The sequence below is a fragment of the Falco punctatus genome, assembly GCF_963210335.1.
Source record: "Falco punctatus genome assembly, chromosome: 9".
Lineage (NCBI taxonomy): Eukaryota > Metazoa > Chordata > Aves > Falconiformes > Falconidae > Falco > Falco punctatus.
Window position 1 is genome coordinate 27,649,130 of NC_137589.1, and position 20,895 is coordinate 27,670,024.

General features: G+C 35.7%; 1 protein-coding gene across 5 annotated transcripts in view; it reads left to right on the forward strand.

Moving 5' to 3' along the window:
• The window catches only part of LOC308069158 (heparan sulfate glucosamine 3-O-sulfotransferase 1-like), a 75,429-nt gene that overhangs the window by 41,091 nt on the left and 13,443 nt on the right, over positions 1-20,895 (forward strand). Inside the window, exon 1 of one of the 5 annotated variants that reach the window (XM_080400986.1) lies at positions 13,643-15,521. The exons of the other annotated variants lie outside the window; for them this stretch is intronic. The gene's annotated coding sequence lies outside the window, so the exon portion shown is untranslated. Of the gene's footprint in view, positions 1-13,642; positions 15,522-20,895 lie in introns of those variants that run through there. 5 annotated transcript variants of the gene reach the window in all.

Below are 20,895 nucleotides of genomic sequence, written 5' to 3' on the forward strand. Positions count from 1 at the left end.
GAACATGTCTAAGAGCTTTATTGGATAACTCTCTTCAGTCTTGTCTTTGAATAGAGAGAAAAAGTGAAAATGTAGTTGTAAAAGTTAGTTGAGATATCAACAATTGATCTTAAAGAAATAAGTTGTAACTACCAAATGGTCTTTTGTGGATTGTGCTTCAAATGTGTATTACGTTAGAGAATTTTTATGTTTTTCTTCTCATGGTGAAAAGAATTACAGCTGTACACATTTAAAATGTTATGTGTCAGTAGGTAAGCACTCTCTCTTTTTTTTTTCTTTTTTTTTTTAAGTCAATATTATGTTAATGCTTTTTAAAACACGGTGGAACCCAAAATACATTGCAGTACTCTTGACAAAGGCATAAACTGCTAAGATTCTAATAGCATCAAAACTATTTTATTCTGGTTTAGGAAAGGAGAAACAAAGCCGGTGATATTTATCATTTCCTTACTTTCTGAAGAACCTTGAATCTCAATGCATTAATTTACTTAAGTTTTATACATGAGCATTTTAAGCAAACTTTACCTGTGATCAGTATACTGAACAGCGTATTTCACCGATATCAGTTGCTGTAGTTCATGTATTTTATTTGAATATTCAGTGAAGTTTGTTAGTGGAGCAAATTACCAATGTACCACCATTTAGATTTAAAAAAAAAAAATGAAGTTATGTTGCATAGAAAAGAATAAAAACTTTGTGAAAGAAACAGTAAAGTCCTTAGTTATGGCAGATAAGCTTCTGGGGTTTTGGGGGGGAAGGGTTCAGTGCAGGTGTAATTTTATTTGCAACATAAAGAAGAATCAGTTTACACAAATTTGGTTTGGGCAGTTTTTGTTAGAATGGGAATAGAAACAAAACCTTGAAAGCTTCCATATCAAGGTAGAAATGGCAGTAAAGTTGAGCAGGTTTAAGAATATTCAAAGTTGGATTAGATGTCTTCTTTCTTCAGAACTGCAAAAGGACAGTGAGAAAATGAGAAGGTTCGCTGGGCATCAGATACTAGAGAGACAGCTAAGACTTTTTTTTATCTTTAAAATGGAGTTTCCATGATGTCATGTCTTGGAATTGGCTTCTGGGTAAGACAAATCTTGAAACTACTCCTGCTACACAAGACTACCACCAAGAAATAATTGTTCAACTTTTATCTTTTTAGGATATATTCTAAATTCATACAGTCTGAGTTTTGTTGCATGGGCAGTATATTGTATGGGCAGATACAGCAAGCATTTTCACCATTATTGCGGGTGTATGTCTCTCGTGTAGGTGTGTTCCACCCTTTGATTGAGTTCTTGTGCTGTATATTAACTAATTCTCTGAAGCATGCTCTCGTCCTTTCTTGATTGTTCTGTAAAACTCTTTTGGACAGTAACGTACATTTTTCTACAGTCTGCTAATAACCTGTAAGTACGCATATGTTACTCTTACACAGGTACTTAAGGGAATGTGGGGATGCTGCTGTCTATGCAATCATTTAAAGAAATGCTAAATTGCAACAGTTACCTATAATTTGGGTGCAATTTTAAAGTTAAAATCTCAAACAGTTGGGTAGCAGAATGAAAGACAAATTGCTTTTTGTAATTTGTTGTTTTGTTTTATTTGATGTGACAGGAATAACTTAGACTATTAGTCCTTTTGCTCTCTTTGAGTTCTTCTCTTGTGCCTAGTAGTACTTGTTTCACAAGTATTGGGGTTTTTTTGTGAAGCTTTAAATATGATACAGCTGCAAAGCTGACAGTCTAAAATATAACCACAGTGCCATAGGTGATGGAGGCAGCCAGTGTAAGTAGAGAGAGAGGAAGGAAAGCTCAGGATGAGAAAAGTAGAATCAGGGTACCATTCAGACTAGAAAGAAACACATCGGTCAGTATTCAGAATGCAAAATTTGGCAGTTCACATGTTACTACAGATTTTTCCAACGACGATGTGCAGGCATCCTGTGTGCAGTGAATTTCAATATGTATATTAATTATTGCTGATACTCTGATAATTGTTTTCTTCATGCACAGAAGAGAAGGTTGTGCATTCAGGATTTGCAGACATCAATGGACTGGCCAAGGTAGTAGATTCACTTAGAAGCCTATAGAAGACTCAGAGGGTGGTCAAACAAGGTGTTTGCATGGACAGGTCTGTAAATGTTATGTACAAGTTCCTGTCTTATAGAGGAAGCTAGAAGTGGTGCCTGTATTTCATGTTGCATATTAATAACGTCATTTTTTCATTTTTTCATAATGCACCAGTTACCAGCTATTAGAGGAGACTGTTTCAGGCAAATCATCTAGCTCAAGATGAACGTTTCTCAAAATTAACCTATTTCAACTGGATCGGAGAATTGTTTAAAAATAAAACAGGGAAAAATATGGGTATAACCTCTTAAAACCGGAAAGCTTGAAACCTCTGTTAGTTGTAGAAAGGGTTTCCCTCTATTGGATTCACTTTTTGGAGTCTAGGGAATGGACTGTAAGTGATTACAAGCAGCTAAGCCTCTAGCTCCTTTTTGGTCCTGTAGTATTGAAGCACACTTGGTCTTCCTTTCCAAGTGCCTCATCCCTTTCTGTCTCTCTCTTTTGGCTTCTTCAGCACCCTTGTGGCTTTTACGCTCCCTTGTACCATGCAGTTTTTCATTGTGGTGTGCTTGAGTGTGGCTGCTGCCGCACAGCCTGGGTGCACAGCTGGGGGGTCCTGCTGCGCCTGGCAGCTGCTGTGCGGTAGTGGGGCAGGTCTGAGGCGAAAAAAAGCTGTGGGAAGGTGGAGCAGGCTGTGTGTAGTGGGTGATTCAGAGTGTTTTGGCATCCAGGTTTCAAAAAAGAAGGGGGAGGGGGGGGGAGATGTAAACAGAAGTTAATAGAAACTCTATAACTTGGCCAAATTTCAGTGAAATTGTCATGGGCTCAGTAAAATGCTGACAATTCTTTGCCATATTACAAAACCCCGTTTAACGAAACAACACTAAAGCTTCTTAAGGAGCAAGTTGCTTTATATTTTTCTTATTGTAACCTGAAAAGACAATGTGATTTTCCCCAGCTTCATTCTTGGAAGCAGCTCAGCTCAGTAAGCTGCCATTTTTAAGAAAAAAGAATCACCTTGGGCAGGCACACAAGTGTGGAGAATTTCAGCTGACAGATTTTTGGCAAATTTGCATACAACCAGAAACTGGATTTGCTAATAAACTGTGTTGAGGAGCATTGGTGTAAGTCATTCTAACTGTAATTAAAATGGCAAAGATGGGCAAGACTAGGGAGGGGGAGAACTGAAAAAGGAGGGAGGAATAAAGTGCAGGAACAAAAGGAGAAAGGTGAAGCTATGAAGGTAAATACTGAGTGCAGAACAAGTTAAATAGGAGAGATAAAGATCATGGAGAGCATACAATAGTTGGATAAAGGTAGATGATAGGTATCATTTTACTGTAGACAGGTGTCTGCTTAAGTGTTTTGGAATGAGCAGTGCATAGAGTTGTAGCTCAGTTTCAGAGAAGTTGCATAGTGTTGACCAAATAATAAAATGTCAAGAGTAAAAGCGTTACAGGTTTATTAACATTATTTAACCCATTTTTATGAACTCTTCTAAGGCTATTGAATTCAGTGCAGGTAATTCTTACTGACAGGTGGGGTTTGTATCATATACTTATTGTAGGGGACCTTTACTGCAAAAACATCATCAAATCTCAACAAGTGAACTGCAGAATGCTTTCATCTAGACCACTTCCAAAGCAGTGTATTGGCATCTTGAACCGTCTGCTTGGTTTTGGTCTTGGATTTAAGTACCAAATCAAAATCCACTAGAATGCAAAAAGGTTCCACTGAATTTTTCTAATTCACTATATATTTGAATATATATTTGAAGATATTTGACTATATCTTAAATGGCTTTATTCAGCTATCTTTGATACATCTCTAACAGGTGTATGTTTAGTCTGTTCAACAATTCTGGTTTTGGCTAAACCTTCTTACAAGGAGGCACCAACAAATCAGTATGTAAGAAATGAAGACATGCCTGTCAAATAGAAACATAAACCGCAATAAGATAGACTAAGAAAGAGCTTACTGAACAGTTTGTTAAAGACCTAAGACTAGCATTGTTTCAAATTCACCAGGAACAGGAAGTCTGCTTTATACAGAAAAATTTGCAGGTCATACTAAATTACTCAGAATACAAGAAATGAAAACCAACTGAAAAGAAGCACCTCAGTGATACTGAGTGATAAAGTGGCAAGTGAAGTTCATTGTAAAGAAATGTAAAGTAGTTCTCAAAGGGTAAAAAAAAAAAAAAAGCCTTTTTGTGCCCAAGAATGGACTTCCAAATTACAATTACTGTTCAAGAACTTCACTGTGAGATTATATATTCACAGATATGTGTATTCAGTGTGAGCTATGAAAATAGTAGCAGTCAAAAAAAAGCAAATTTAATAGTAGAAATTTTTAGAAAGAAATAGAACAAAGTAGAGAACATCATAGTTACAAGCAGTGTCAACGGTGCATCTACACCTTGAAAAGCTAAAGAGAAGAATGAGTAGGATGAGTAAAGGATGATTAAATCTTTTAAACAAGGAACAAGTAGAACTACAGGTTTTCATTCTGGGAAGAAGAAAATTGGGGAAGGCTATGACAACTTTATGCACTCATGAGTGGTGAGTAAATAGATTATGAGTGATTGTTCAGCAACTTCTACTACAAGGACATTGGGCATTAGATGTAGCTAGTAGGCGGTATGTTTAAGGTGAACCAAAGGAGGTATTTTTTTCATGTTTCATATAGTTATGCCATGGAACTCCTTGCCACATGCTGAGTTTACATTGATTCAAAAAGTAGGAAGACTGGTTACCGATACTATCTGTCAAGGACTACAAAGATGACAATTCTGTCAGAGCCACTGAAACTCACGCACTGGAGGCTGGGAAGGTCTGCTTGGATGTTTCCCTGGACTTTGTACACTCCCATATATGTCCATGTTGGGCCACTGCTAAAGAGGGGGCACAGGACAAGTGAAATGTTTGGTCTGACCAAGTATATCCTTTCTTAGATTAAGCTTAAGAAATGTTTCAGTTAAAACTGCTGCCAAGATGCAAGTATGCTTCAATTTGCATGTAGTTTCAGAGACGGAATGCTGGCTTTGTTTCTTTTGTGTGTTTGTTTTAATTTGACTTAATCTGAAATTAACATCTCCATTGAGATGAATGGGATAGCATTTCTAGATCTTTTGTGTTATTGTTACATGAAAGTATGTTCCCTTCATGGCTAATTATATTTTAACTTATTGCATATATTCATATATTTTTTTCTGTATTTAATCACGTCAACTGTTGCCTTATATTTCATTCCTATACTTTCTTTTTAAGACATCTTGAATGAGAGTTGCACTGTGTTGTTCAGTCTTTATTGGCAGAAACCTACATCGGAGTACACAGTTTCTGAGCATAGGAAAAACAATATGCAGTATCTTTTATTAATGACCTGGATGATGGAGGAGACATAGGTGACGCTAATTGAGGAAGGGTGAAAAGTCACTGGAGGACAGGACTGTGTGTCAAAATGTTGTTGCTATACTCAAGATATGGTTTGAATAAAATAGGCTGCAGTTTAGTAGGGGCAGATTACGAGTGAAAATAAACAGAAATGTTTAACTGTACAAATCCCAGGTTTGGAGTTATTGACTAGCTAAGAGTGCTGCACAGAAGAATGTCACGTGATTTGATGGATTAGAAACTGCCCAAGAATTAATGCCATCCAAGCAAAAAAGCAGGAAGTATGTAAGAATTATTTACACAAGCCATAGTCTGGAAGCCAAGTGATGTGTTTGGTTGTTCTGTTAGTGAGGTCTTATCTGATGAGAGAGGCCTAGGGGTTCAGTGTCACCATTGATGTGGATATGAAGCAGCAGAGTCTAGAGATCAGTGGGAATGGTCACAAGTCTAGAAAACATGACTCACAAGCCAGAATTAAATGAACTGTGTCTGTTACTGTGTACCTTCTTAGGTTTTTCTTTGCATAGTATAACATCTTCAAATTCATTAAAAGCTGATACAACACAACTGTTTAGGATTCATCAATTGATCATGTTACTTTGTGCCCTGGCATCTAAAATATGTGAGAGGATCTGAGTTCCTAACTTTCTGTTAGCTTGCTTTATTGTTTGTATTTGCAGCCTCTTCGCTGGGACACGACTCTAGTCTGTCATGCTGCCGTCCTTTTTCTTGTCTTCTATAAGTCATCCAATTTTGCTTATACTTTCAATATCAATGTTAGACAGTATGCTCTAATTGTATAGTTCCTGGTCTTCAGTAAAGTTAGTGGAACATTAGAAGTTGTGCGTTGAGCTATGACAGTGGAAACTATGGTCATTTAGTCAGAATTTGAGAATTTTCTCTGCCCCTCTTTCCACAGAACTCAAAACCCAAACTCATCCAAACCTATTAAAATTATTTAGTCTTTATTATATAAAATTTATTCAGAAAATATATTAAAATATGTTATTATGTATTTTATATGATCTACCTCTTAGTTATTATAATCCCAGAAGTGAAGATTTCTCAAATTGAAATCTGTTTCCCCTTGAGCTCTTGTAAAATCTATTTTATGGTAGATTGCTTAAGACACTGTATACTATATTTTTCAAATACAGCTTAAAATGTCCTTTTTCTTTGTTGGCTGTTCTTGCCTTCTTTTTTTATTTGTGTTACATAGGTCTTCAGTAATATTTAGTGGCAATGACACTCCTAGATTAATTGTGCATTTTTCAGAGCATATAACTTTGTCGGGTTTAATTTTGTTGTCTTTTTGTTTCACTGAACCATGTTTTTCATGAACTTGAAAGGGATGAGTAAGGGTTATCCTAGTTCATTTATCTAATGTAGCAGTCGAAGCACAAACTCCTGAGAAAGTCAAAAGATGTGTGTATTTTTCTGTCTCCTTATAATAACAAATTATTTATGCTTGCAACTGCCTGTTGACAGCCGCCTCTGAACTCCCTCTCTTTTGAGAGAGATTGACCGGAATGAAACTCACTGTTTCTAGTCACTCTGAACCATTATTTTACCAAAATACATTAAAACTGTACTGACATTTTCTCTCACTGCTTTTGCATACTAATAGTGTGCTTGCCATTGTCCACTACTGTATATCAAGCTGAAGTTTTCATTGAGATTTTAGAGTGTTTCACAAAGAATCCTAAGGGTAGGGCTTTCCAGGAAGACTGAGGGATCTAGGTGTCCATCTCTAATTTGAAATTCAAATTTCAAATGAACGAGTAACTGAAGCTCCCTTAGGCTTCTTTGAAACTGTCAGCCTGTATCTTTTTGTGAAGAGATGCATGGTGCAAGGTTCTGAATTAACTGGATGCTAAAGGTTGCCTGTGCATTCCTACATTTTGGTTTCTGAGCTATTTTTTTAATCCACATTAAATCTTTGCTTTTTACCTAGAAACTAACAGTGAAGCACTTTGTCAAAAGATCAAGTAAACTATGTCAGCCTGTGCTTTTCCCTGTGCTATTTAGCTTGCATGGTGAATGGAATTTAAAAGCCATGTAAAATTTTGCTCAGCAAAAAGGGATATGTGGTGGATTATATGAGGGGTATAATCTAAATAAATTGATTTAATTTTAGCATATCATGGTTCCCTTCCTTTAGCATATAAGATTCCCTTCATGTTTTTTCAATGTAATTTCTCCCATTTTATTTCAATGACTGTGACTTTTTTTTTTTTGTTACTATTGTTGGTAGCTTTAAAATTGTTATCTTTCAACATGGGGGCTGATACTGCTTGATAGTTTGTCAACTCTGTAATTTAAAATCCCTCCAACATGCTATATTTCCAAATCTGCATGGTGATTTAACATTACCTTTTATCATTCAGCTGTAGCAATGTAACTCACCATTACAATTTTAAGGAATCCATTTTACGGTTGCCTCCACGTTTCCGTCACCTGGACATTCAAGGTATTTAAATTTGCCTTTGTAGTAACACTGCAAGGTAAAAAACACAATTCTGAGGAGCATAAGCTGAGGAAGAAAGGGGAATATTTCAAACTTCCATAATTTTCATAACTTTGCTACTAAGTAAATTATTCCATGGCTGACTTCTGTGGGGCTAAAATTAGACTAGTGTAAATGCTTCTGAAAAGTTTCACACTCGAGGCTTGTCTTCAAGGGGCAATCACCGTGAGAAAGCTCAGGTGTAAATTTTAAAACATATCAGCCACTGAGCTCTAACTCTCCTTGTGAATAGTCTCAGAGTTTGCGGAGGTTTCTCTGCTTGGAGAGCATGTAACCAACTGTAAATTCAAACTCCATCTCACTTTGTTATAGCATCTGCTGTCCAAGGTATGTTTGCTCCAGCCCCCATGGGAAAATGTGGAAATTGAACCTGGATTCATTGTCTGCACTCCAATCACAACCACAATGCCATCCTTACCACTTTTGCCTTCCTACAAACATGCACTATAGTAGAGTCTAAATTTTCCTAAGGTTTGTTATGTGGTAACAAATCTAAGTCCTTCTGTGCTTGAACAGCTGTTCATGTTTCCAGTGTATACACATTTATCTGTTTGCAGTAAACTTTTATAACCCACATTTATCATGCATTCCTCATGAACCCAAGTAATTTAAATTCTTGAATCTGAGTACATTATTTTATATTACTGTTCTTTATTTCTCTGTATGCTATATGTGTGTGTGTTTATTTGCACAAATATAGAACCTAACTCTGGCCATTAATATGATTAATAACATGGTTTTGCCTATGGATGCTTGATATTTTGCTTTTTGTAACTTCCATTGCTTTCTCTACTCCTTTCCTCTTTCACTACCAGTTTTGTGGTGTTTTTGGTAGAAGTTGGTTACATGTTATAGTTTTAAATCCTTCACGTTAATTTTCTCTTGCATACTTCAGAACACAGTAGATCCACAATGCTTTATGAAATAGATCAAACTTCATGATTTATTTCTCCTGGTACTTCTAAATTTGACTGAAATTTTGTTTCTGAAACAATTCTCAGACTGTGAATGACAATGATATCCGTCATTTTTTTAAAAAATGTCAGGGGAAATAGCTTCATTTTATGAATTTTTTTGATGTGCTACTATCTAATTTCCTATATAATTTTGGTGAGCTCCATAGTATAGGAATTGACTCTTTACATTCAGTGATTGAACCTCTTTATTTCTCACACACTGGCACTTCAGTATCATCTTTGATTGTAACATCTTGATTCTGATATCAAAAGTTTGCTCTGAACTGTTTATTATCTATAAACTCAAAGTGACTTTGTTCTTTTGACTATAATTCCCTTTAAGGCATCAGTAGGTGTGACAGCTTTCTAGGTACATCCATATCAGACTTTCCTCCCTGGGCAGAAAGGTTTTGGAAGAAATTTAACCCACTCTTAATATTACTGTTCTTTTTGCTTGAAATGTATTTAATTAAATAGGTGCCATAAAAAATGAGTGGGACATGAGTGTGAAAGTATTTTAGCTAAGAAACATCAAACTACAAATCTAAGATCAAAATTCAGCATTGAAAATGTAAAATAATAAATAAAATTTATAGTTTCTAGAAGAAATACTGTCATCCCTTGAGAGGAAAAGCTATTACCATTGCTGTAAAACAGAGCTCGCATCAATAACCGGTAGCTTACACTGCTTACTTGCATTACCTTTTTTAGCATGCTATAAACAGAAATAACTATTCCGTACTTTATCGTTGCAAATTAAATTTAAAATCCAGATTTATTTTCCCCTGTGGGCATGTTCAGTCCTCTTACCTTAAATATTCATAATCAGAATGCAGAAAAAATCCTTTATTGCCACAAAATTAAACATGATGTTGCTTTAAATAGAAGTGTACATTTTTCACAAACCGGACTGGGGGGAAATAGTATTATGACTATGCTTTGCAAACCACTTTATGTAATGACCAAACAGTGAGATACTAAAAGCTGAGAGTAGGAGGATGGATAGGTTGTAATAAGTAATTCTGGGATTTCAGCAGAGATCCTCTTTCCCAAACTAAATTTCATGTTAATCTTTCTGCATTACTGCATGTTTGTGAGGCTTTTTTTAAAAAATGTGAAGTTCTGAAATGGTGTAAGGTTTGGACATACATCATCAGCTGCAGGTAGGTAGGCTGCAGATGTTTGCTGGAGAATTGTTACACCTGTGTTTGAGTATGTTTCTTGCATCTTGCTGAGTTGGAAAATGATTGTATTGGTGTCTGAGAACAGGCGACTTTTTCAGTGGAGTCCTCAGCTACAAAAGCATCAGATGCTGAAAGAGCTTTAAAGATTATAACCACTATTTACGCAGGGAATTAAGATTCTCTAGTCTTGCATTCAGCACTGTCCAACCCTGTTTTATTAATGGAGTAAAGTACTCTTCACCGAGTAACGGCAGCAGAATGTCTTTCTGATTTTCTGTGCTTTTAGGCAGTCTGATTTGAAAGTGTTGGTTTGGCGCTTCGCTTTCTTTTTTTTCTAGGAATCTCACTGGACTTGCAAGTTAACTGGTATTCAAATGTTGACATTTGTTCTTCAAAAGGCTTAAAGTAACTTCTAAGCTACTGATGAAGGATGCCACAGAAAATCTGCTGAAAATAATTCTGTTAACACTCCAGAAAAACTCATACTGCATTGAAAAGGGAAAAAATCATGTACGCAGAAGTAAAATGTACAGTGAGCTAATTTATTTTTTTTTTCATTGCACCATGCATAGGGACTTCTGAGTGTGCTTATGAGGCAAGAGAAACAAGGATCAGGATGCACAAGATTGTATGTGATGGTTTTAAAAATAAAATACACAACACCTACATCCTTACCTTATATAACAGTGCTTTAGTGGTAATGGAGAACAGGTAAAAGAGAGAAGAAATGATGACTGATAATCAACTTTTCTTTTTTAAATTTCTTGAGAAAAAAATAATATAGAATGTATGGCTGTAAACTATATAGTAAGGAAAAAAAAATAATTGTGGCTAGACAATGGCAACAATAGATCACAAAACTGATTACCTGCTCCTACAGAAAGTAAAGGCCTTTTGCCAGTTTGGAACTGAAATAACAAAATTTAGTGCTTTGTTTTCTTGTCTTTTTTATTTGGGAGGGAAGGAAATTGAGAGGGAAAGGGAGAATGCAAGATAGTGAAAGTACCTTTTGCCTTTATGTCATGTTAATATTGATCCTTGGGGAAATGTCCCGTCGTGGCAATGTAAGACCAGTCTGCTGTCTTACCGTATCTTTTTGAGTAGCTGAAATCATGGGGTTTACAAACAAAGGACATATCCCATACAGCCTACCCACTGGTAAGAGAATGACTTTGAACATTCTCATGCTTTATTGCTCTAATTAATATGCAATTAATTATGAAAACATATCAGAACCCCTCCCTACTGCTGCCTCTTTCTCCTCTGTTACAGGAGTTTCTAGCACCTTGCCAACTACCAGAATACTGATAACACCATTCATACTTAAGGAGAAATATATTAAAAGGTCATTATAGGATTTCTAGGTGCAACATATGTTTTCCAGATTGATACTACAATTTGAAATAAAAAAAGTACTAATTGCAAATTTTAGCATCATAGCCAGCAAACACAATATTTTAATCTAGGAGGGAATCATACCATGCTCCAATTCAGTCTCTGACCACATCTGTTGTGGCTCCTTCTAGTCTTTTGTCACAAGTCTCGCAGATTTCAAGTCTTAAAGTCCAGATCGTGAATGTATGTGATGGCTCCTAAATATGATTTTACCTTAAAGACCTAGGTGAAAATCGTCAGAGCTTAAAGGTTCCGAAGAATTGCTTTAGGCACTCTCAGCCATCAGGAAGCCTTTCTGAGAAGTTGTAACTGATTTGAAGTGAAGCAGTATTAAATGAATAGTGCAGAAGGCTTATCTGGGTGCAAAGTAGCACTGAGCTATGGGGGAGAAGTGATGCTGTATGGCAAGGAACACATTCTGCTTGAATTAACCATGCTATTTGATGCAGTGCTACTGCAGGTATTTTTCCCCTGGGTTTTCGGATCTAAAGCACAACCACAGAAGGTGGGTTTTGTGGGGAGACTTTAAACTTGTAGATTCAGAGATTGGTTTTGCACAGGGAAGTTGTCATAATAACTGGCTGGAGAGGGAGTTGCTTTGTTTTCTGCTGAAGTTTAAGAGGTTTTGACATGTGTATGTATATCTTTGGTTGGACTACTGACACGTCTACAGGTTCAGGCTGTACATCAAGGTTTGAAAGATTGGAACTGTGGAGAAACTTACTCTTTGGTTCTGTCATTCCTAACTAAGAAGTGCAAGGACCCTTACTAAATCTCCAAAATCCTGGAGATAAGCATAAGAAGTGTTTGGTATCTCTCTCAGATTTTTCAATAATGAGTATTCTTTTACTGTATTTTAACATATCACTTTGGCAGTGGGAACAGATCTGACAAAGAATGATTTCTGCTTTTCTATGATATCCAGAAAATAAACTGTCTTCTATTTACTCCATGTTTTCAGACTGTCATCTTTGACTCTCAGTTTTAGCCTAAGGAACAGTGTGAAAGAGGCATGAGTTTGGCACACCTATTTTCTGTGTCATACTCTGGTTATTAGGTATTTTCAAATGTTTCCTCAATTTTCATCCCTGTGTCTCTGCAGCTGCCTGCTGGGTTGAACATGCATGTAACTCAATAATGGATATGTATTGAAGGTATTGAGTTTTAATTCAACAGGAGTATTGTCTATTTGTTTCTTTTCTAACGTGTTTACCTGTTCTGTATCGTGGTACTATATTTACCTTTGTAGCAAGGATTTGTTTACCAGCGTAAGACAGAATTTTGCCTTTTCACTACTTTCTGTGTTAATCAGCTTTAAGGATTGATAGGCGGTTGCTCTGTGTGGTCTCTGACTTCAAGTTCTGCATGTTTATTTACTTTGAGGAAAGGTAGACTATGAGGGGTTTTTTTCGTGTAATTTTGGATTCTTTGATGCCAAAGCCTCTCAGCATACCTGAACTCAGTGTAGACTAGGAAGGTTTCTTAGTTTACAAATCCTGTTATTGCATCAAGCAAGCATACTCAGGTCTTTTGTCTCTGATTGTTATCTTGATCTTTTCTCTTATCAGGGCCTATGCTAGTACCCAAAGTTTCAAAATTAGATTTTCAACTTTAAGTCAGTTGTCTAGATGATTTACGTTTCCAATTTCTCTATATTCCCTCACATCCTGTTTTATAGTCACTCTTTAAAAAAAAAAAAAAAAATTGCTCCTGAGCTCTTTTCTATTTTTCTTCGCAGTACTTTTCACAATCTTGGCTTAACTAGAAACTACCAAAAATATCAAATACTTAAGAAGTAGCTGTAGTCAGAAAAATAAATATGCTCTTTGGCTGCATGCAGTAATGAAGTACTTCCTAAACTTTGTTCAGTCATCCTTTATAAGGCCAGATCATTTGAACTCTGATGGGCCTTTCAACTGCTTTGTTTTACTGTGGATGAATTCTCGGCTCACTTTTTACGGCGGTGCTTTTCAGTATATTCCTGAGCCAAGAAGTTGGCTCCTTCTCTTAGTGTCTCAATTTGACATTAGAAGGTCTCCAATCTGCTGACTGTTGGATAGTAGGACTTACTACCGAGGGAAGGATCAATTTATTTCATATTTTGTACAGTGGGTATATACAGCAGTATTTATCAGTCAACATCATGTAACTACTTCCCAGACACTAATGCCAAAGCCTTGGAAAAGTTCTCCAAAAAGATATTATAAGCAGAGAGTAAGGTACTGACCTTGGCTCTGCAGACTTGGCTGAAGTCCTTAACTGTGTGAGAGCGTTCAAGGTGGGGGAACAGAGGAGCCTCTTTGCCTGTAAGACTAATGCTTCGTGGCTTCTCTCCCTGGCCAGCTCATCACGTGTCACTCCTGGCTGTCTTAGGTCGCTCCCCATGCAGCTGCCAATGTCTGGTGAGCTCTGCCTGGACTGCTCTCGCCCTGCAATAGGACAGTGCTGAGAGCATAAGGTTTAATATTGGCAAGTTCTGCCCAGAACTCTTCTGTGAGACAAAGTCTTCCCTTTTTTGGAGTCCTTGAAGCTGTAATGCTTTAGAGTACCCACCAGTTCAATCAGGGGTTTATGGTTTGGGGGTTTTTGAATGTCAGGAAGCTCTGCTTCTTATAAGACAGCATAACGGTTCTAGGGTCACCTGTCTGACATGGATCTTCTGTGGGAGTTTGCTGTTTTGTACAACAGAGCACTAACTTGTCGTCATCCCTACTGAACGCTTCTGTTGCCATCTCTGACACTCTGAGGAATCTTTCCCTTTGAAAGACAGGTCTCATAAACCCTCTGCAGCAAAATCTAATTTTAATTCTTAAACATCAGTGAGTATTAAGGTGTTATTTATGACAATGAGTGTGGGCAAATGAATAATATTAAATTAATTATACCAGAGGGAGAGAGCTTGAAGTTTTACCTTAGTAAGCTCTGTAGAAATAAAACAAGAGCCAGTTATCAGCCACACATCATTACACCTTGCATCTTTGTAATTACACAGTTACTGCTTATTTGGCTGAAGACCTGGCGTGGCATCTTTGTTACTTCAGTTACTTTAGTCCTGATGCATAATTAACAATTAGAGGTGTAAGTTTAATTCAACTAAATAATAATGTGATTCCATTTGAAATATGCCGGTGTGATATACAGAGTGATTAGACATACAAAACTGGCCTTGTCATCTTTATTAATCTGACCACTATCTATGCTTTACATCTTAATAAGAACAGAAAAAGATTTTATGTCTTTTTAGAGGTATGCTTAGAATGTACCTGGCGTTATGGACTAAACATATTAAGGGTCTTTATGAATTGTAATTCAGTAAGTTTTATGTGGATGGTTTGAATGTGGTATTTTTCAAAGATAACGTAAAACATAACTGTGCAGGCTACAGCTGTAGAAGGCTTATTTAGCTCAGAAATGTATTAGTGTAGTTATAATGTATATATTACTGTATATAAGGTACTGCTATATATTTGCAGTCATATTATCATCAGGGAATTTTCTATCTTGAGTTATCAGAAAAGGGAATTAGAAAATGTAATGCTAGCCTTAGGGGAGCAAAGTTTTTTCAAAACTCATATCTACTAATATCACCTGTCAATGATTTAATGTGTTTATAGTTTATGCTAACCTTTCTTAGCTTTCGTTTTTATCTATTATAGTCTGTGTACCTGGTAGAAGGGAAGCCTGCAGCCAATTGCCATTACTTTGTAGCTCCTATCTTTACTCACCAAATTGCTACTTTCTTTTTTATTCCTTTTTTTATTTCTGTAATGTAGTAACTGTTGGCTGTTATAAAGCTGCAATGTCATTAGCAAAGGTTCATTCAAATAAAGTCACTGCTGATATTAGGACTTTAAAATGTTAATGTCTTTGTATTTCTTTGGGATAACATATGTTTTTATATTGATGCTTCAAGAGACACATCTAGATTCTTTCGTTTCCAGAAGAGTGGTTGTGACAGCAAGACAGAATATTGGAACAGTCTGTGGGATCATGCCTTTTAGGTAGTGCCTCATTTAAAAATTCTTAGTACATCTCCCTATTAAAAATATGTCCATAGTTTTAGGAAAATGAAAGCAACAAAATTCTTAAGTGCATACAAGAATGTTAATGTTCTTCACGAGCAATACAAACTGCTGCGATGTTTGTTTGACTCTGGGATCTGCGGTCCTTTTCATATTTTCTTAGTCCTCTGCTCCTTGTATAACCAGACACCAGTGGAGCTCAGACTGAAGCTCTGTTACAAAATGCCATGTCATATTTTACTCACACTCAACCTTTCTTGCTTTCTCCAGTTTGCATCTGACATTTTTCACAATCACTGGTGGAAAGTATTCTTCATGTCCAATCTGTGCATATTCATTCATGAAGACTGCCTAACCTCTCCTAACAGAATTTGATAAAGCCCGGTAATGACATCACGGGAGTGTTATTTAGTTATTACACTTAATCTGGTAACAGAATGTAGAGTAAATGTCTAGCAGGGCATGAAACTATTCTATCTGAAGATAAAAGGTTATCATGTGCTGGGATAACTGTCTTTTCACACAGTCTTTAGTTTCATGGAATAGTTAATTTGGGATTCTTCTGAATATGACCTCACTGGAACTTTTAGGACACAGCTCTAAACATATTCAATTGCACCTATTTCTAACTGATCTCATTCTAACGTAAACCTAAAGTAATGGCACTGCTTCTAACAAAATTAAGGTCTACTCACAATTGTTTCTATGTAGGAAACTTTTCAAAATTTTAAGTATTTTTCACACTCATAAATGTGTTCTCATTGTCTCCTTAACTCAGTCGAGGTGTTTCTGACCTGTACAGATAGAAGCAGCTGAATTTTGTTTCTTTTTACTTCATACTAAAGAGGATACATTTTTGTTCAAATGTTGGACATGTGCCAGATATTTTTCAATGTCCATTATTTCACAAACTATTCTACAAAGCAGAATTAAGGTATTATAAAGAGGAATTTTGATGTTGTATTACTTCTAACATTTAATGCTTAGAATTAATAGAATTAGTCATTACTTTATTGGATTTGAACAAATTGATATTGGATTGTATTAAGCAACGTGTCCCATATGCACTGGATTATTCATGTGCCTGTTTTTCAAAAAGGTATAAGTCATAATGAGAGCAGATTTGCATTTATTATGCTATGTAACTAGCTCTACTTTTACCAAAGGAAAAAAAACCAACCTAATTTCAGATACTTGAAAACTTTTAGAATTGTGGTGGCGGCGGTGTTATTTAGAATTATTTTTTACGTAAAGGCAGTCTGTATATGGATACTTTACACTGGCATAACTGTCATCAAAGTATGATTTTCTTTTAAAAAATTCCTGAAAAAGTTCACCTTACATGAGCTTTGGTTATGAATACAGTTAGGCTGCTATTTCTATTTATATGGTTTTTTTATATTGTCAGCGTTAGAGATGTACTTATTTATAGAGATAAAATTGAGCTGGTACAGATTTGAGTGCCAGTAAGCCTTAAAATGTTTGAATTATACTCTTCTCAATGGTTGATCTCAGTGTTGGGATGAATTGATATATAATAGGAATAAACAGGAAAAGCAGTACACTTTTTTAAATCCAAACACATTTTTAAAAATAAAGACAAATTTGTGTTTTGTTATACTTGGTCTGACCACTTCCCATTGTTGTAGTTTTCAGTAGTGGACAGAAGTATTTCTGCATAAATACCTTGAAACAACAAAAGTAGGAAGAATCTTCCTGTTCCACAAAATACTCTAATCTTATGCTGAAGCATTGAGGAGTCTTTGCTTTTTAGTTTAGCGTGTAACCCAAGCATTTTTTTTTTTTACCGTAAGAGATGTGAGTGGCTGCCATGAAATGGCACAAAGTTGGAATGGGAATTGGAAGCCCTGAGGCTTTTATTCTTGGTTGGACTATAAACCTGTTATATGACCTTGAGCAGATCACATTAACCCTGACTTTCCAAAGCGTTTGCACTGCTGAACTGGATCTATAGGTTGGTCAGTTGCAATTTCCTGTAAGGTGAGAATGGTACCTTAATAGGGTGTACATAGATCATTAACACAAAGTGCTGTGAAATTCTCCAATGAAAAGCATTACAGGCAGCAGAAAGTATTATTAGAAATTAATAATATTATAAATTAGTAATGATAATCCGGTTAGGTTTACCCTATGATGTTGTACTTTACCCCAAAGCAAGATAAATCATAAGCTGCTTAGAAGGTGGGTTTTTTTACAGTAGGATGCAGCAGTTAAGGGTCTTTAGAACATTTCTGCAATATTAAAATGATTTTTCAGCCAGCATCTGAGCTTCTTCAATCTAGTCTAAGGTTTTAAAAAAGTAAAACGAACAAAAGCCCAAGGTAGTATCTACCTAATTAGTCCTCTCTGCAGCATGAATTTCTTTCTGAACTTCATTTCTGCTTAATAGGTATCATACCTGTTGAGGTTCCTTATGTTACTAAGCAACACCAACACTACCAAATAATGGGGGGGGGAAAAACCGTAATAAGGCACTATAATTCTGATCATGTATCATGGGGTTAATTTCTTAGGAATACTCTGAGATTCAAGGAGTGTGCAGTACAGCAATGTAAAATATATTGTTTTCATTACAGAAAGCAGTTCATATCTTCTAAAACTGTGCATTTAATTGCATAAAGGCAGAAATGCAACACAAAAATTATTCAAATAACATTCCAATTATATTTGATAAATCATCTTTAAAACCTTTACATTTATATAGCAATTATAACCTAACCACAGGATTTAACATCTTAGAGCTTCATCAAAATCAATCAAATATCTTAGGCTGAAGCTGGAATGTTGTTCTGATGGAATTGCTCCCAGAGGCAATTCTGATCTATTTAGGCACCAGTTTTACAGCACATTCTGATTATTTCTGGTAGTGTTTCCCGGGTAAGGTTTTCTTCTAGCAATGAATCAAAGAAATTTCCACTATATAAAACAACTACGCAATTGTAAACTGGTTTAACTAGTATAATTGTTTTCAAAGATGCTACTAATACATTGGTCCATATAAAATGCAGAATCTCTTCTGTTACTTGGCTTTCTACATGTTTTATAGAGAACTGCTGATTTCAGATGATAAATTAATTTAGACTCTCACTCACATCACATCTGAACCTGATAATATTTTGGAAGACCAATTTTCTTTAGTTCCAAGTATGGATTTCTCATTCAGGTTTCAGGCTTCTTTGACAGTATTTGCACCTGATTCTTAGGTACATGAAACCAGATAACTATCATTTAATTAGGGATAAAATAATATTAGTGTTGAGGTTTTTTAAATACATTTTTTTAAATAATTTGAACATTTTTTTATCTGTCATTAGGTCTAGGAAGAGAATACCTCTGTCTATACTACTGCAGAGCCACCAGTCTCAAACACTTTTGTATCTTATTTTACACTAGTTTTAGTTGATTTCAGAGAATTTCCTTCTTTCTTCTCTCCATTTCTATTTTTTGTTTAAGCTGTTAACCTAGTTAGTCTCAAGAATACTTCTTCTCAAAAACTCCCAAAATACTTTTCTTTCTGGTTAAATAAATATGCCAAATCTGCCAAAAATAACTGTCAAGAATCAGTTCATAAAACTGTTTCAGGATGGGATACTTCCAGAATTTAAATTAAATAATGAACTATAAGTCTCCACCTTGGTATTTGCAAGGCATCCTTTGATTGGCAGATATTCAGGCTGGTCTTGCCTTAGTTTCAAAGTTTGTGTAATCTAATGTACGCAGGTGTATACATGTTATAATGTATAATGTACTGTGTGTATAGGCACAAAAAAAGATAAATTAAAAAAATTTTTAAGGTGTTTACAAAAACAATTCCCCAATCTTCCTGAAAGAATTTTAATTTAAAAATGAAGACGAATAGAATCTAAATTAAAACCCAGTGGATTTCGGAATAGGTTAAAAGAATGATTAACTGCTCCTTGCTCCCTTGCCCCGGGCTCCCAAATCATTGGCTACTGGCTAGCATTTTCCAAACTTGCCATCCAAAAAAGTAGTCAATCTGAAAAATGTAGCTACAAAGCTACAAATGGTTTTGGTGTAAACATATCTGTTCTTCCATCCTGTAATTGCCACAGAAACACTTATATTCCCTGGTTTTGAGAACTTTCAATAGAACTTCTGTGTGAAATTCTTAGTAAAAAAAAACTTGTGACCTTTTAAATTAAACTTCCTCTCAGGTTTGTAAAGGAAAGCAGTATTTTCTCCAGTCTCTGATTACAAAGCCAATTTGTACTTGGACATTTCCAATATTTAATAAGTGTATGCTCACACACTTTACTGGTTGAAACTGCTATTTTTGAAGAAGCAGTTGCCCTTTAGGTCTTGCTTGGACATAACAGGGAATGTTCTCCACAGATTTACTCGCTAAAGGTCATAGTTTATTTTTAAATGGCAATTTTAGGGTTAATATTTGCTATCTATCTGTGAGTTTAGAGCGCATTCAGGCTAACAAGAGTCATTCCCTAGATATCCAAAAAGCTGGAGTAGCTTTTAATAAGATTTAGCAAATACATTTAATGAGTCTGCTGCATTGCCTAGACAGTTGTTATCAAAAATGTTATGTTAAATGTTTAAGTCTGTAAAGTAAGCCTCAAAGTAAACAATTTTTAAATAGAAATACTGAGTGCTTCTCAGAGCCATGACAAATGGGAATTGGCTGTGTTTTCTAAGGTCGTTTCTAAGAGGTGAAGTACTGTGACCAATATATTCAGAAAAAAGAAAGACACTGGCAGTGGAACCGAAGAAGGAGCTACAGATGTAGTATTTCTGAGACTACTTTACTTTAAAATATGAGCCGCAATTCAAATAGATTCCAAAAACAGTTTTGTTTTTTTTAAATGACTGCTGCTTCACTATATGCAAAACAGCTTGTTTCCACACTCTGCATTGAAAACAATTCAAGTTAAGGATGTAGATGTATCCTACAAATCTTTAAATGTTATAACTGCTCAGAAATGGAATAAAGTCCAAGAATCCTCTCAATGAGGATTTGTCCTGAAAGATTTTTCAGACACAGAAGCAGGCAATATAAGCGTAGTGGTTCCAGTGCAGGCGTTGCATTTATCTGATTTTTTTTATCACTGCTATCTGTTAGTGATCTGTTTCAAATAATATCCGTGCTCTGTTTTCTCTGTCCAGGTAAACAGAACTTTTTTGTTTGTATGATCCATAGCTCACTGGAAACCAAATGGTTGCACCACCATCCAGTGCTATTATTTAGATTAGTATATATACTATTCTAAATTAAGGGAAAGGCATTGACATTCAAAATGCTTTGGAATTACTATTAATATCATACTGGGTATGGTATATATGGCGAGAAGTATATGATATA